Source organism: Arvicanthis niloticus, chromosome 21 (assembly GCF_011762505.2).
Source record: "Arvicanthis niloticus isolate mArvNil1 chromosome 21, mArvNil1.pat.X, whole genome shotgun sequence".
In the NCBI taxonomy this organism is placed as follows: Eukaryota; Metazoa; Chordata; class Mammalia; order Rodentia; family Muridae; genus Arvicanthis; species Arvicanthis niloticus.
The window spans coordinates 12,620,644-12,638,508 of record NC_047678.1 but is presented as its reverse complement, the minus strand read 5'-3'; the positions used below and the strand labels follow the sequence as shown (position 1 = coordinate 12,638,508).

Below are 17,865 nucleotides of genomic sequence, written 5' to 3'. Positions count from 1 at the left end.
GGATGAGAATATATATCTATAGAAATAGAAATTTCCCACCTAATTCTCACAGTTTGGAGTACCATAAAAATACTAAGCTAATATTTACAATATGTACAGAGGACCTGGAGCAGACTCATGACAGTCTTGTGCTTGCTGCTTTGATATCTGTGAGCTCATACATGCCTTTCTTCGTTGATTCAGAGGGCTTTGTACTCCTGATGTCCTCCATCCCCTCTGGCTCTCCTCCTACTCTATTCAGTGAGCTCAGAGGGGAGGGATTTGATTATTTAGAGACCCCACATAATGTTTGGCTGTGGGTCTTATATACACTAGGGCAATGGTGGCACAGACTTAGTGGAAGTAGCCAGCCAATGTCTGATTTGACTTAAATTCCACTCCATGAGACAGAACCCATGCCTGACACTGTTTGGGTAACTAAGCCAGAGACTAGATAGCCCAGAGACCTAGGGTAAAACTAAAGAATACTGTTCTAAAAAATAGTAGTGATAAAATGACTCGTAACGATACTTTTCTGTACACATAAATCAGCGCTCTATCAAGTCACCACCAGAGAGGCTTCCCTCAGCAACAGATAGAAACAGACGTAGAGGTCCACAAGCAGGTCATTTATTATGGGATTGATATTATGTGGCTGGGACTCTGTTTTTGTCTTTATTTTCATATTTTGCTTTTGAAACAATTTGTTGATTTAGTTTTTTCCTCTTTTCTCTGTCTTCATTCATTTTCTCAGATTTCTTTTATTCTTTCAATAGAAGTATTTAGTGTTCAGGAGAGTAGCATGCCTTCTTCATGGGAGTAGGATGTGATTATATTCTGCAGGGCTTCTTTTTCAGGGAGTTTTCGTGTGGAATAGATAATTGTAAACAGGAAAAACTGGGTCCTTCGCTTGGTGCAGGTTGATTTGTGGGCTAGGATCCTGAAGCAAAATTTCAAAGAGCTATAGACAGGCCTGACACAGGCAGTCCTGAAGGCCAGATCGTATATGGGAGAAGGTTCAGAGGTAATGTTGATGGACCTAAGAGGAGGAGCTTGGCCTTCTTACTTGTTTAGCATGAAGTTCCAGAAGTTCCAAAGTACTGAGGTGGGATTAAACAAGGAAAGATGTACTTACTTTGTCCAAGAGGCCAAGGAACTCTGGCTTCTGCAGTAAAATGACGCACAACCATTTAAACATCTTTTTGTAATTTATTTATTTAAAAAGTGTTTTGCTTGCAGACAGGAGCATGTTGTCCTCTGAGAGGCTCTACCCAGCAGCTGACTCAGACAGACACAGATACCCGCAGCCAAACAGTGGATGGAGGCTGAAGATTCTTATGGAAGAATGGGAGGAAAGATTGCCGGCCCCAAGAGGACAGGAACTCTACAGGAAGAGATTCAACTAGCCTGGACCCTTGGGGGAGGGGGGTCTCAGAATCTGAACCAGCAACCAAAGAGCATACGTGGGCTGGATCTAGGCCTTCCTGCTCATATGTAACAGATGTACAGCTTGACCTTCATCTTGCTCTTGAACAACTGGAACAGGAGTTATCCCAAAAGCTGCTGCCTGTACATGAGATATGTTCTATTAGCTGGGCCACCTTGTCTGGACTCAAAGGGGGAGGAAGTGCCTAGCTTTGCAGAGACCTGAAGTGCTAAGGTGGCACTCACTCAGAAGGGAGGGGGATGGGAGAGTGATGTGGGGAAATGATTGGGACAGGGGCAGTGAGCATGATATAAAATGAATAAAAAAGTAAATTTAAATTTTTAAAAACGTGTTAAGCAACAGCTGGATATACCACTCAGCAGTTATGAGTACATATTGCTCTTCCAAATTTGGTGTTGAGATGCATCATCTATATAACTGCTTCTCAATGCTTAGGGATTATCATGGAAGAGTATTTGGAACAAATGTAAGAGCCAGAGGATGGGAAGGGGAACTGTGAAGTTTTATCATTTGAATATGATATATATGTCCTACACATGAACTTGCAGCATCTGTGGTTACATAAACGAAGTCTGCACAAGACAAATCTGGTTAAGATCCCAGCATAGACTGTGGAGGAGCTCATAAGGCCCACCACTAGTTGAGGAGCTATTGACCATGGTCATCATCTGGGAGAGTGAAACTGACTTATATACATATATGAAACCTTTAAAGAAAAGAATGTGTACCTTTTCTAAACAGGTTTTCTCAATGTTATGGAATTTATGGTCTTTTGAGCCCTAAGTTCAACTTTTATTCTCTTATACTGAGCAATATCAAAGTATTGGGTATGCTTCTATTTTTCCTATACCGTGTTTTAGCATCCACATGCAACTTGGAAGTGCAGCACAAAATTGTTTCATACATGTTATCTAGCTTTAAAATTGTTTCAGACAATGGAGTTTCTCTGGTACCATTCACTTTGTCAAAGTCACAAGCATTTATCCTAACTACACATGTTATTCACATGATTGTTAACAACAAAATCAACCATCTAATACCAATATAAAAGATGAGTACATTAACTGGTTTAGCACATGAATTTTTTATTATTAAGTATTTCTAAATTCAAATCCTATATAGTTATTTCTTAGTTCTAATCCTTCACAACATAGTATAGACCTTGTGCCTCAGTTTCTTCATGAGAAATCTCATATCATGATATTTTTAACTCAAATTTTCTAAAATAAGTTAAATTAACTAATGTCGCTTCTCTATCCGACCAGCAGACAGGAACAATGCAACTCGGAGTTCTTCTCAACGCAGTTTATTCAAGAACCCTTTACAATCTTCTCTCTGGAAGCCCCCGATCCCCTTAACAGCAGTCCTTTTATCCCCATGCCTGTCCCATTCAGAACCTGCCACATGGGCATGCCTCATTGGTGCACGTCAAATGGCCCGATTCTGCATGGCACCCGCTCCTCGCAAACTAACATGGTGGAAAAAGCTAAACTGTTAAATTATCTATACCTACCTCAAGCTTCTATGAAACAAATAAAAATCAGAATTATAGTCAAACTGTTGCCACTTTAAATTTATTTCAAATATGTCCCTGTTGCTAGGGAGAAAGAATACACACACAGACACACACACACACACACACACACACACGATATTGGCTGGCAGTTTAACTGTCCCTAAACTATGTTTGTTTTCCTGTCATGTCTATGATCCTTTATTAAGCCTTTTCCCTATTGCACTACCTCCATGAATTAACTAGAACACACATTCCGACCTCTCTTGGAGGTCAGCACATACTTGTATCATGCAACGACAGTTGCAAATAAAAAATCTCACTTACTCTAGATCCTGTCACCCCCTTGAAAGAAACGACATGTTCGTTCATTCATTGATTGTTTGATCATATGACTTCTATTACCCAATGATTATTCCAACTTCACAAAATCAATACTAGAATTATTTCTTCATTGATTATTTAGTTTAAAGTACCTGAAAAGTTGAGAAAAAAATTATCTTTTAGTTTTAAACATGATTATGGAGGATCTATTTCTATAATTACATAATGTTAAAATGTGCCTATCTACAGATTAAGCTCTGACTTAAATTAGGAGTATCACTATGTGAACATTACAGATATAAAACCTAAACTGCCATCGTACGTATCATTAATTCACCATGACTACAAATAAGTAAAATCTCATGTTTTGCTGTCTCTAACGCAAATTCCCCCCACCTTTCAAAATAACCATAACTGTGTGGACTCTCAAGCTTCAGTCTGGCTCTCTACCAACCCCTTCCTGTTGTTATCTAATCATGTGTGTACTTCACTAATCAAACACTCCATTAAAATATCCTTGATCAAAATTTAATCCTAGCCACCTGCCATATATTTTTCCCTCATAACACATTATTTTTTAAGTTTTCGTTATAGTCATTTCTTTGCCCCTTGGTTGTTAAATCTATAATATATCATAAACCACTTTACCAAGATTATTGATCAGTAGAGCAATGCTTTCTCAATCATTTATGTGCCATTCAATACCATTTACTTTAATATGAGAATATTAGGTCTGAGAGTCTGTATTCCCTTGGTCCCTATTCTTAGTCAGCTGAAAATTTTCACAATTTGCTGCTTTTTCCTCTAACGATGCATTATTACTTGAAGTTCTTCACAGTCCAGTTCTAAAGTCATGTATTATTAACTTATTCTCAAGTATTGGTGTTGTTTGGAGAGGTGTGTGGGGTGGAATTTTAGGAGGTTGAGCCTAGCTGGAGCCAACAGGACTATGGTGAGGTGGGTGTCATGAGAGCAGCTTGTCCCTGGCTCATGTTTCTTTTTCTCTTTGCTCCCTGTCTGTCTCGATGTACCTCCCACACACATCTACCACCATGATATTCTGTATAACAAGGGTCCAGACGCATGGAGTTAAGTGACAATGGACCTTGAAAAACTCTGAACCCAAACAAATTCTTTCTTTTGACGTTTCTGTGAGGTATTTTGTTAAAAACAATGTGAAAATTAACTGTGCCTCTGTGAAAGGTTGTTGGTTAGCCCTGGGTCAGTCATCACAAAAGACACTTATGAATCTGGTTAGTGACAGTTCCAGGCATGAGGCAGACAAGGACTGAAGTGGTTGCTCTTGCAATGGCAAACTTCAACCTAGCCTACTGGCTGGTACTGCTGGAGCGAGCATGTAGCACTGACGGGGTTTCCAATGACAACAAAAGCATAACTACAACAGCTGCTTTCCTGAGATTTTCTTCAGATTTATGGTATAGATGGTACTACTCTCTATCTATAGATGGGCTGTACTTAAAATCAGAATTGGTACCACTTAAGAAGTTTTCTGCCGCAAGAAATTGAAAATATTCTCTTGCATCAGATGCAAAACATCAAATACTCTAACCGTCACGTGAAAGCTTCCTCAGAAGTTATGGGAAATAAGAAACACAATATGGGTTCCACTTGGGCAGGGTAAAAAAGCTAACTATTTTTGTAACAAATACATTAAATCACTTGTATTCTCTCAATATATATTTGTATACCATGCACTCAGCCTAGCAAAAAAAAAAAGATCTGGGTATTGTATTCACATTGTCCTTACTTATAGCAGACACAAAATAAAATGTGTATTTTCATAGAAAAATAATGATAATATTAGTACCAATATGATTCTCAAATCATAACATTATATAAGCTGAAATAACTTGATATAGTTATATCTATACATATGTAATGTGAGCTATGTAATGAAATAAATGTTTCATTCATTTCATATGTAATGAAAGTTTAAAAAGTAATGATTCAAAAGTAATAGCTACTTCAATTTTTGACTAACTGGAAAACAAATAGAGATGCGGCATGTTTTAGATAATTTATGAAAGAGAGCCTGTGTTATTCACGACGTTCTTCATAAAGCTTATATATCTTAGTCAATATTAATATCTTTTATAGACATCGTATTTTGAATGTACTTATCAGCAGTTTTTATTTATAATACTGCAAAATTGAAAAGAGAAAAAATGGTATCTGAATTGCTTGTGATATCTTTATGTAAGCATGTGCGAATCATTAAGTAGTTACCACTTGCTCTTCCCCAGTGCCGATTTATTTACTATGCATTTATTTATTCTTCTCTGTATAATGAGCCCCCAGAGTATGTTTCATTATAGGAGAAAGCTCACATGTCTCACTTGCGGTCAGTGGTATGTGGTTAATTTGAAATCACTTAAACTATTAAATCTGTCAAGTGCATTGATTTTATTTTCAATTCACATCAGTGTTTTAGTATGCATTTTCGTTACTGGGTCAAACTGACAAATTAATTTAGAGCATTCTCTGGGAATACTCTTCATTGCTGTCGTTATATGCAGGCTCCTGTTAGAAATTAATACCTCCCTATTAAAATTGACTGCCAAGGCTGTTGCACTTAACAGAAAGAATAATGTATAGACAAAAAATAGTGCTATATCCACAACTCCTATACTATGACATTCAGTAAAGAAATGGTTCATCAAAAATTAGCTTTAACAGCAACAAGATTCTTTTGTTTATTTGTTTATTTTATTGGTTATTTTATTTATTTTCATATCAAAGGTTGCCCCTGTCCCAGTTTCCCCTCCATAACCCCCCATCTCATTGCCCCTTCCCCATGATTCTATAAGGGTACTCCCCACCCACTCACTCCCTCCTCACCATCTTAGCATTCTCCTATCTTGGGGCATCAAGCCTCCACAGAAACAAGGGTCTCCCCTTCCATTGATGGCCATCCTCTGCTACATAAGCAGCTGGAGCCATTGGTTTCTCCATGTGTACTCTTTAGTTGGCGATTTAGTCCCTGGGAACTCTGAGATGTCCAGTTAATTGTTCTTCCTATGGGGCTGCAATCTCCTTCAGCTACCTCAGTCCTTCCCCTAACTCTTCTATTGGGGTGACCTTGTTCAGTCCAATGGTTGGCTGCAAGCATCTGCATCTGTATTGGTCAGGCTTTGGCAGAGTCTCTCAGAGAACAGCTATATCAGGCTTCTGTCAGCAAGCACTTCTTGACATCAGCAGTAGTGTCTGGGTTTGATGTCTACATATAGGATGGATCCTTAAATGTGGCAGTCTCTGATGGTCTTTTTTCAGTCTCTGCTTCCCTCTTTGTCTCCACATTTCCTTTAGACAGGAACAATTCTGGGTTAAAATTTTTGAGATGGGTGGATGGCCCCATCCCTCATATGGATGGTCTCTACAAGTTCTTCTCCCCTTGGTTGCATATTTTGGCTAATGTCATCCCCATTTGGTCCTGGAACCTCTTGCTTCCCTGGCATCTGGGACTTCCTAGTGGCTACCCCAGTTCCCCATCCCCCACTGCTACACACCTCAGTTCAATTTTCTGACTCTCTGTACTTCTCTCTCATCTCTTCCCACACCTGATTCATCCTTCTTTGTTTCTTCCCCCCTTCCTCTCCCTCCCAGGTCCCTCCTTCCCTCTACCTTATTTTGTTCCCCCTTCTAAGTAGGATTGAAGCAACCATACTTTGGTCTTCCTTCTCCTTGAGTGTCATGTTGTCTGTGAATTGTATTTTGGATATTCTGAGCTTGGGGGCTAATATCCACTTATCAGTGAGTACATATTATGTATGTTCATTTTTGACTGGGTTACCTCACTCAGGATGATATTTTCTAGTTCCATCCATTTGCCTGTAAATTTAATAAAATCATTGTTTTTAGTAGCTGAGTAGTATTCCATTGTGTAAATGTATTACATTTTCTATATATATTCCTCTGTTGAGAGAATTCTGAGTTGTTTCCAGCTTCTGGCTATTATAAATAAGGTTGCTATGAGCATAGGAGAGCATGTGTCCTTGTTATATGTTAGAGAATCTTTTGGGCATATGCCCAGGAGTGGTATAGCTGGGCCCTCAGGTAGAACTATTTTCAATTTTCTGAGGAACTACCAGACTGTTTGCCAGAGTAGTTGTCCCACCAGCAACGGAAGAGTGTTCCTTAGCATCTGCTGTCACCTGAGTATTTCAATCTTACCCATACTAACTGGTATAAGGTGAAATTTCAGGGTCGTTTTGATTTGCATTTCCTTGATAACTAAGGATGCTGAACATTTCTTTAGGTGATTCTTAGCCATTTGAGCTTCCTCAGTTGAGAATTCTTTGTTTAGCTCTGTACCCCATTTTAAATAGGGTTATTTGGTTCTGTGGAATGTAACTTCTTGAATTCTTTATATATATTGGATAGTAGCCCTCTATCAGATGTAGGGTTGATAAAGATCTTTCTCCAATCTGTTGGTTGCCATTTTGTCCTATTGACAGTGTCCTTTGCCTTACAGAAACCTTGTGATTTCCTGAGGTCCAATTTGTCAATAGTTGATCTTAGAGCTTCTTAAAGAGACTTTTAGAAATCTCCTAGTAGTGTCCTTGAAAATAGCCTGGTGAGAATTATTTGTATTATCTAATTTTGTTCTTCATCAGATCCAATGTTTCAAGGTGTGTGTGTGTGTGTGTGTGTGTGTGTGTGTGTGTGTGTGTAAGCATGCATGGGCATACACACATGCAGAATGGGACTGGGAGATAGAGAGTGGGACTGGGAGATAGAGAGAGAGAGAATCAGAGACTAGGTATTTGATGGCATATTTAAAGGTGAATATTGGATTATTGAAAGATGGTCTAGAATAAATTTGTGAAATACAAAATCTAAGAATGCCAAATCACTACTGATTTTGTCTACACCTGTAATTAATATTTAGCCATGTCAATAAATACTATTTTGTGATGTGTAATCATGCTTTCATTGTTGAATCATATTGCCACCAATGCTGAGTCTTCAATAGTCAACTACTTGCTGGGAAATTCTGAAAGTGTGACAATGTTCTGATTAATACATTGGTAGCAAAGATGAAAAATTTTATCAACAATAATCCCTAATCAGACAATAAGCTTTTCATTTTCTTGGGTAGTAAGATCTATATAATCTAGAAATAATGCTTTTGGGGGACCATTCTATAAGTGAAATTGAAGTACAATAGGAAATAATTATTTTTATTCAAAAACATCCAGAAAACTTCAACTTTTAAGTACCTGTACAAGATATGAAAGCCAGACACAAATCAAAGTTCAAAATGACCCAGAAGTGTCCAGATAGAAGGAAGCAGTAAGAAGCCATTGAGGATGGCAGTCACTCTGAAAGCTGATATTTTGAAGAGCGATACACTCAGTAGATAAAGGAGTGGAGCAGAAGTACTGCTAGCAGGAGGTCCTGACATATTCATACCTAGTCTATTGTCACATCACATCACTGATACTTCTGAGATCTCCTCCTTTTGATCTATGATTTTTTTTTGTTTTTATGTGTTGCATAACTATTCCTGGAATGCTGTGGGAAAAGAGTCTGCTCAAGGGAAAAAAAGGGCAGTGAAGCCATACTACAAGAACAGCACCACCCAAGTCTAATGTGATGAACCAGTGCGCTTACAGGAGCATGGATACAGGGTGAGTTGTCTGCATTATCAGTGACACAAAAACAGCTGCATTACTGAAAAAGCCTACCCTTCTCTAGTGATCACACAAAAGCTTTGTCATGAAGTCCTGCCTCCAGTTAAACCTCTGTGTATATTCCAGGATCACATGCAGGTGGGAAGCAGGAGGAAGTAGTTAAGTCAGATTCTGAACAAGAGTATTGTTTCCGTTCTCTTCTCCTCCTCTAGAGAAAATCAGTTATCCACAGCTCTCTCTTCTGCTATTTCATTGCTGTGACTTGAAACCACAAAGGCCAATTGAGGGAAAAGATACATAACAGCAATCTCCAGCTCACATGGCCTGATCTATTATCTAGTAAGCTACTATGTGTAATATATAAAATGATAAGTTTGAAGTAAATGTATTGGCAACCACAAGATCCAGAGTCTCATTATGTTTTGAGGTACTTTGCCCTTTGGGGAGGATGTTAATATTCTGAATAAATATTCAGCTAAACTGACTTAGCTGAATGTTGAGAAAAGCATTTCTAGTTTTACTGTTCTTGAAGGTGTTACAGCTCTTCTTGAGGATACTGGAATACTTCATGTGATTAGTTTGAAAGTATATTATATGGGGAGAAATGTAAAAATAAGCATCTTTCAAACATTGTCTCTTATAGTTGAATAATTGAGTTGTTAGGCTAAAACTAGCTAAAAGTGACTGTGATGTATCCATATCTATTGAGGATGAACAATTTGAGCAGAAGATATTTAATTCTATTATCTAAACAAATATGAAAACAATGGAAGGGGTCACTCCACCATAACATTCCATGAAAGCTAAACTGACTTTAAAAAAAAAATGCTACTAGATTCATAGGAGAAAGAACAACATGACGAAATTCTGTAGCCAAAATTAGAGAGGAAAATGAATGCATTTCAAAGAATAGATCAATGTATATAAACCATTCCAGGGAAAAATTCTAGAATAAGAGAACATGAACTGTGAGCTTTTGGAACGCCAGTGTGTAGAACTGGAACATGAACAACAAAATGAGGGGGCTGGAGAGATAGCGTCATGGTTAAGAACTTTGGGTGCTCTTTTGCAGGAACTGATTTTAATTCCTGGCACCAGCATAGTAACTCACAAATATTTATAACTCCAACCTCAGGAGATTCAATACCTTGTTCCAGCTTATGTTCTCACCAACCACACACATGGTACACAGAAATATGTGCAAGCAAAACACTCACATATATGTGTATGCAAAAATATCTTTAAAAACAAAATCAGGAACCCAAGTATATGACAGGTACAATCAACATAGGTAAACAAGAACCAACTACATGATGTCTGCTAAGCTGAATCTACATTGTATTTATAATGACACCTATACATTAAAGAAAATATTCAGAGAAAACTATTATCATGGTATCTGTAATCAAAATAAATATGTATTATATTTCCCACAGAGCAAACACCAAAGGAAAGAAAGTTATCAGGGCTAACACAGAAGGTTAAATAATAATTATGGGCTCAGTTCTCCAAGAATTTTTAAATATGTAAATTTTAAATATTTAACTGTGCATCAAATTATATTCTGAAGCAAAAGTAAGATAATTGTATGACAAATAAATCATTTCTATTGGAGTTGGAGCATTCAACACAATTTATCAAACTATGTGGATCTTTAAAACAAAAGAATCAGTAAAACTATATTTGATTTTGATTGTTCATACCCATAATCTGAACGTTTAGAAGGCTAAGGCAGGAGGATTGCTTTAAGTCAGAGGTCTGCCTCAGCTACACTACAGAATAGACTGAGCTACAGAGCTACTGAGAGGACTGTCTCAAACACACACTTTCTCTTTTCTCTGTCTCTGTCTCTCTCTTATACACACACACTCACACACACACACACAAACACACACATCCATGTTCATCAGTCTATTGGATATTATGGTATTTTTATACAGAGTACCTAATCCAGCAGTAACCTAAGACACATTACATGAAACTTTCACCAATATACATAAACTATTCTTGTTGACAAAGCAAATTATTACACATTTAAAAAAATAGAAATCAACCAGGGGAGATGGTTCAATCCTAAACTGTTTTGAGGAATAAGCATGAAAAATTGAATCTGGATTCCATTACCCACGAAGAAGTAGCTTCTTGTTTGAGTGAATACCAGTGAGATTCTTAGCAATGATTGTTAATGATAACAATCATTTTTGTCCTATAGACTTGAACCAAAGACACAAGCAACTGCTCTCCTGTCAGCCTGTCAGTAGAGTTGGCTTCATAAGAAATCTATGTTTATAGTGAGAGACAACATTCATTTTGTCCAGGAAGACCAACGAAGAGATGTTGACTAGTGTTAAAATATTTTTATTTGCCACTTCTGTGCCAGGCACTGAATTGGGCACTTGACAAGCATCACTTTTTAATCCTCAGAACACTTCAGCGAGGGTCTCATTTCCTGGGCTATGAGTAAGCTGAAAGACTTCCATTGCATTTTCATGATTTCAAATCTGTGGACTACGTGAAAATCTGGTCCCTGTACATGGCAGTGCTGTCCTGCTCAAAGGCGGATGGCATTGGGATTGAGGAGCTGGACACTGCAGCTGGAGCCTGAGAACCTGAGATCCTCTGAAAGGAGTCAACTGCATATACTAGAAGCTGAAACCCAGATCCTTATTGACTGGCAGGATAAGAAAGGTGACCGACGTTTCCTGAAGCTAGGTCAAGACCACGAGCTTGGTGCTCCCCCAACCATGTGAAGCCTAAGAAGCAGAAACAGGAATTGAAAATAGGACAGGACCCTGGCCCAGGATGAGCCAAATTCAAAACCTTTCACCCCAAGATCCAGGAATATGAATTTATTGATGACTCAAGCAATGTGCCTCTGATCCCCAAGAATGATGCTCCCAACAAGTTCTAGGTCTTAGTAGAGCCCTATTGTGCTGACATCACCAGTGAGGAGGTTTGAACATTAAAGGAGCTCCTGCAGCCCTCTAAAAATGAAGACAAACATTATAAGCTTTCCCCCATAAGGAAACACTATTCCCAGAACTGGACCCAAGAGGATCTGCTAGAGGAGCAGAAGGATGGAGGTCAAGTAGCGGCAGTGGATGACAAAAAGAAAAACCTCATAGGACCACTGACTGAACACAAAAATGTGGATGCCCTGCTGAAGTCTGAGGCCCAGCCTGAGCAGCCAGAAGTTGGGTATCCCATTGGTGTCCTTACACAATGCCTGCTGCAGGCCCTAGTGGCTGAAAATATTTACTCTATAGAGGACTTTCTTATTCCTGACATGTCTGGAAAAGAATCAGATGCTGATGGAGCAAGCACCTGTCCCTGAAATCAGAACAAACCTTTCAGTGTGCCACATACAAAGTCCCTGGAGAGTCACAATCAAGGAGAAGCTGATTGCCCAGGGCCTACTGGATTCCAAGTACCAGCTTGTTCAGGACTCAGAGGATAAGGTACTTGCTGAACTGGGAAGGGTGAGCTGAAGGTACTCAGTGTACAAAACCTTACCAAGAAGCATGATCTGCTGAGGTTGGCAAAGGAGGAGGTGCGCTGGCAGAAGCTAAGGCAGCAGGTCCACATGACAATGAGGTCGTGGATGCCTTCCACAAAATCATGGGTACCCAAGAGAAGACGCTCACCCCCACAAAGAGGGAAAAGGGCCATGTCAGGGCCAGCTTTGCTTATACCTGAAGGCCTAAAATCAGCCATAGGCCTAAGACAGCTTGCTAACACAAAGTCTTGGGTCTCTGTGGAAAAACACTGAAACAGATGGCTAGAAGCTATTGTAAATAAGCATCTTTGGTGGAAGTCTGAGTAGTCCTAGACCTTGGGTAGCCTTAGTGGATAGCACCAACTTAGATAAGGACAAGTGAATCATAGGTGGAGTCATAGTGTCCTGTCCCCTGAACCTTCACCCAGCTGACACACTGTTCTAGAAGATATATGTACTCCCCCTGAACACCTACATTCCTGCGTCACCCCCTTCCCCACATCCTGCCTTTTTGTGTATATAACCTGTGTGTGAAAAAGTAAAAATTACGGTTTGATCAGCCTATAGACAAGCCGTCTTTCTTTGCATCTTTGCCTGCTTACCCCTCACTCTCTTAGATGATCTCTCTGAACCCCTATTTAATGCCCTGCTGGACAGGACAGGACCAGGCCTGGAAGACCCTGAAGGAGCAAAAGAATATCCTGAAGCTCCCTAGACAGGTAACCTTATCTGCTGCTGCCCATGTCACTGGCCTCGTAGAAGTCTACTTCCTTAGAAGCCTAGGCCAGACTCTTCCCATCAAATAACAACAGTCTCAGGACTGAAACACTCTCAGGCCACTTAGGTGAGCTTTGTACAGCCAGTATACAAAGCTTTAGTGTGCTGGCCTTGACCTAGCATCTGCCTGAAGTTCCAGATAAGGCTTGTTCCTTTCCTCCTTTTTCTCTTACTGTCTTTACACCTATCCCTTAAGGACTTCTTCCTTGACATTTTGTAAAGTACAAACTTAAGAACAAAATGACTGCTGCATTTTGTTTTGTGTTTTAAAGTTACAAAATAATATTTTTATTTAACTTCATCATTTCTTTTTCCTCTTTTATTATTTATTTACTTTCTTTTTTTATACTCTAGATTTTATTCCCCTTCATGTCCATCATCCCACTGTTCTACATCCTATACCTCCTCCCCACCCCACCCCACCCTACCCCCATCTCCATGAGGATGTTCTTACTCACACCCACCCCATCAGACCTCTAAACTCCTTGGGGCCTCCAGTCTCTTGAGGGTTAGGTACAACTTCTTTGACTGAACCCAGACCCGGCAGTCCTCTGCTATAGATGTGTTGGGGGCCTCATATCAGCTGGTGTATACTGCCTGGTTGGTGATCCAGTGTCTGATAGATCTTGGGCATCCAGGTTAATTGAGACTGCTGGTCCTCTTACAGGGTCACCCTCCTCCTCAGTGTTTTCCAGCTTTTCCTGAATTCAACCGTAGGGGTCAGCAGCTTCTTTCCATTGGTTGGGTGCAAATATCTGCATCTGACTCTTTCAGCTGCTTGTTGGGTCTTCCCCCTTTTCATTACCTCAACCTTTTATTTCTTAATTACAGGTTTCCAGAGCACTACTAATTAGCAAACTCTGGTTTATTCTAACAATGTCCTAACTCTTTTGTTTCCTAACACCGTTGGAGATGTATTCAAGGTACCAAACAAATAGAGCCGAACCAGACAAAATGCCAGCTCTGAGAAAAGAAAGAAGAAACAAAGAATCACCCCTAAGAAAGAAACTATTTAGAATAGACACCAGGAAAAGAAAGAAAGAGAGAGAGAGAGGGAGGGAGGGAGGGAGGGAGGGAGGAAGGAAGGAAGGAAGGAAGGAAGGAAGAAAGGAAGGAAGAAGAAATTAGTTTCTTCAGTGAAGTATCAATTATTTTCCAGGTTAGGTCCCAAGCCAATTGGTCAACACCAAACAGACTCCACAGCTTGGAAGGATGCTCTTCCTTTTGTTTTGTATTGGTATTTTCTGTTTGTTTTATCAAAATATATTGTATGTAAAATAAATGCAATGCTCATTTCTGAAGGAAAATGGAGGAGGGCTGGGTCTGAGGGTGGAGGGCTGGGTCTGAGGGAGGAGGGCTGGGTCTGAGGGAGGAGGGATTTAAGGGGAAGGACTGAGAGGGTTGGAGGGAGGAGAAATTGCAGTTGAAAGGTAATATGAGAGAAAAAATACATTTTTTAAAAAAGAAGAGCAGAAAAAACACAAACACCTCCATTAAAGTTATTTTATAAGGTTTCCTATTATTTCGTCATAGCATATTTTATTAAATTTCCATTATCTTTAAGCATGTATAAACTATATTAGGAAAGGCTGTGTAGAACAATTTCTAAGCCCCTTGAGAAAAACCTGTTTACTATTTTGTATCATATCACATATGTTTTATTACCTTATTCAGCACATTGGGCTTCAAATGACTTGTAGTTAATTCTTGTTGCCCTATACAACGATTTAGTCCAGTCAATACAGACAACATCCAAAAAATGAACCAGATAAGACAGTTCCAAATAAAGTGTTTTCCCCAGGCATCTAAACTTAACCAGAAAATCTTTCAAGAATTACATCTTCAGAATAAATGGGTAACTTCTCAGAAGAACACAGAGTCAAAGAAAAAATATTCTGTGGCAGGGATATATATATATATATATATATATATATATATATATATATATGACAACAAAATAAAAGGGCTGTGTAATCATATGCTGACCAATATGTCAAGTGTATATGTTAAGTAGAATTACTTCTCAGCCACCCTTATTATTTATACATTTACTAAGCATTGTATACATTTCATAAGAAAAATAGTTCTATAGGTAAAACATACTTCCTATAAAAAGATAATATTAGGCCCATGAAACTGCTCAGGAGACTAAGGCACTTGCCATCAATCCTGAAACCTTGAGCTCCGTTCCTAAGACCACATGGTTGGAAGGACAGCATCAACTCCCACAAGTTTTTCTCTGGCACCTACCTATGTGTCATGCAAACACACACTCACATACATACATAAACACATAAAAATAAATAAGTAATAAATGTAACTTTAAACAATAAAACTAAAGAATCACATTAAAGATGAGGTTCAAATAAATGAACTTGTCAAAGTCTAAATGTGTTTATGGAGTCAAATGTGCAATTCTTTTAACGTACAAATATCGTTTTTAGCTATTTTTATTAAATCTTACATTGTGAAGACATTCTAACTCAGTTACACTCACCTTCCACACTTCTAATGCAATGCTCCTTAGCTGCAAAGCAGAACAATTTTAGAATCACAACTATCAGTGAACCCAATCAACTGATAGAATGGCAGACTTGTGCCTCTGCTGAGATTACTATGCTGATGAAGCCAAGTGGGCCAATTTACCCTGCTAAAGGAAGTTCCTCAGACCTTGGCCTGACATCTTGCAAATGGGAGCCATCAGTCACAGGGTAAGGCTGGTGGAAGTGTCAGTGGAGTACAGCCAATTTATCCCCATTGTAGTAAAACAGCTTCGAGTCCAGCCCAGATGAGGGTTACGCCACAGCATTTCTCTTGTTAATAAAAGAAAGAACTATCATCCAAACAAGACTGAACTGGCATGGCTCACTGTATAAATCTGATCTGCCAAAATGAACTTTTAAGATCAAATTGTTCCACAATTACTGAGCAAGTCATCAATTTATGATTTGATGAGAACTGAAGTAAAACTGACAGGAGTATAGAGAGACTTCAAAGTACTGTACACACTTAATTATAATGCATCCTGAGCCAACTTTCAAAAATGATTCACAGCTACTGAAAAAGAAAGTGTGGCTTCTAGCAGAAACTTGCAGTAATTAATCAAATAAAATAGAAACCATCCAAGTTTTGTGAGTCCAAGGTCTGTTTCACCTAATAATGAGGAAACTAAGAAGATGCCAAAGACAGTTTCAAAGAAAATTTGGGAAATTGAAGGGTCTCGGCCAGTGGGAAAGAAAGAAACTGAAGTAAAAGAGCCAAAAAAAAAAAATAGGCATAAAATTGGTAAGGCACCAAACACAACTATCTACTTTTATAGAATTATAAGATGACCTCAATCAATTAAATTCTCTTGGAGCACCTTTGAAGCATCCAGAAAATAAAAAAATAAAATAAAATAAAAAAATAAAATAAAAATAAAAAAAAAAACTAAGCACAACAAAAAATACCCTAATGGTTACATCTTACCATCAATATTTCATTGTATCTGAGTGATACCTGAGATGCAGTTTCTAAACATTTGCAGCTGATGCTTCTGTGCAATGAAGCTGATAGTTATAGCCAAAGATATTGGCAGTGCCTTTTGTGTAGATGTTTAGGGTTTTATACCAGTGCCACACTGTTCAACATGTAGTCTATGCTCACTCTTTATAAGTACCACCATTACCTGAGAATAGGAAATTTGGAGTCTCAGTCCATGTCCTAAATATAAAATCAAAATATTGGCTTATAAAAGATTAAGAGGGGATTCAAGTAGCCATCAAATTTTGAAGCAACACTCTAATCTGATATTTAAATAACTTTTATAAGATTATGATCACCTCTTGTCTTATTACAAGGCTGAGAATTTTTCTCTAGATTACCATCACCAAGAAACTGATACTGTTCTAAAACTCTTAAATAAAATAAACTGGCAAATATGCCCCCAATGGACAACAAATAACACTATTTAAATAAAAAAAAAATTCACTCTCCAGCTTCTCCCCCAATCTTTGCCCATTGTCTTCACCACCAGGGGCCTGGGTGAGTGGACTGGGGCACATTCAATATCAGCAAACAGGGACTGCAGAGGTCTTAAATATCATCATTATGAATCATTAGTTTATCTTTATTAAGAAGTGCTACAGACTTGCAGTACAACTTCCACATGTGTCATTCTCCTTTAGAAACCACCAAATCAAGAGATGAGCAGAGGGCAATATCTATGTAGTGAGCAATCAGTAGAAGATGTTCTATTTGAATGATGATTAGGAAAGGACACAACAATTTTAATGAATATGTTGTACACTCAGTATGAAATTGTTAACAACTTTTGGATTGATGTGCCAAGCTAGACTTGATGCTAACTACATTTTATTAAAGGCTGCTAAAGAAGCTGTCTGCTGCTGCTGACTATTAAAATGAAGAGCATAGTAATCAGAGAGAAGGCAGTCTACAGACACAGCAGAAAAATGGAAATCATCATGAGAGTGAAAAAACTCCCTTTGAAATAATATGAGAATAGCCTGTCCAAGACATTCAAAGTTATACCAATTTTCAAAATATATTTTCAATTCATGTGTTTTGAAATTCTAACATAATTACATGATTTCTCCCATCCTCTTTTTTTCTCCCCTAATGCTTCACATTCAGATACTCTATCAGTTGTATAAATACAACTTGCTCAGTCTGCTAT

The 17,865-nt window shown here is 38.5% G+C and overlaps 1 pseudogene; it reads left to right on the top strand.

Annotated features, from left to right (window-relative positions):
- The first annotated feature begins 11,373 nt into the window (after nucleotides 1–11,373).
- LOC117693641 (transcriptional adapter 3 pseudogene) lies at nucleotides 11,374–13,219 on the top strand (annotated as a pseudogene).
- Nucleotides 13,220–17,865: the final 4,646 nt, after the last annotated feature.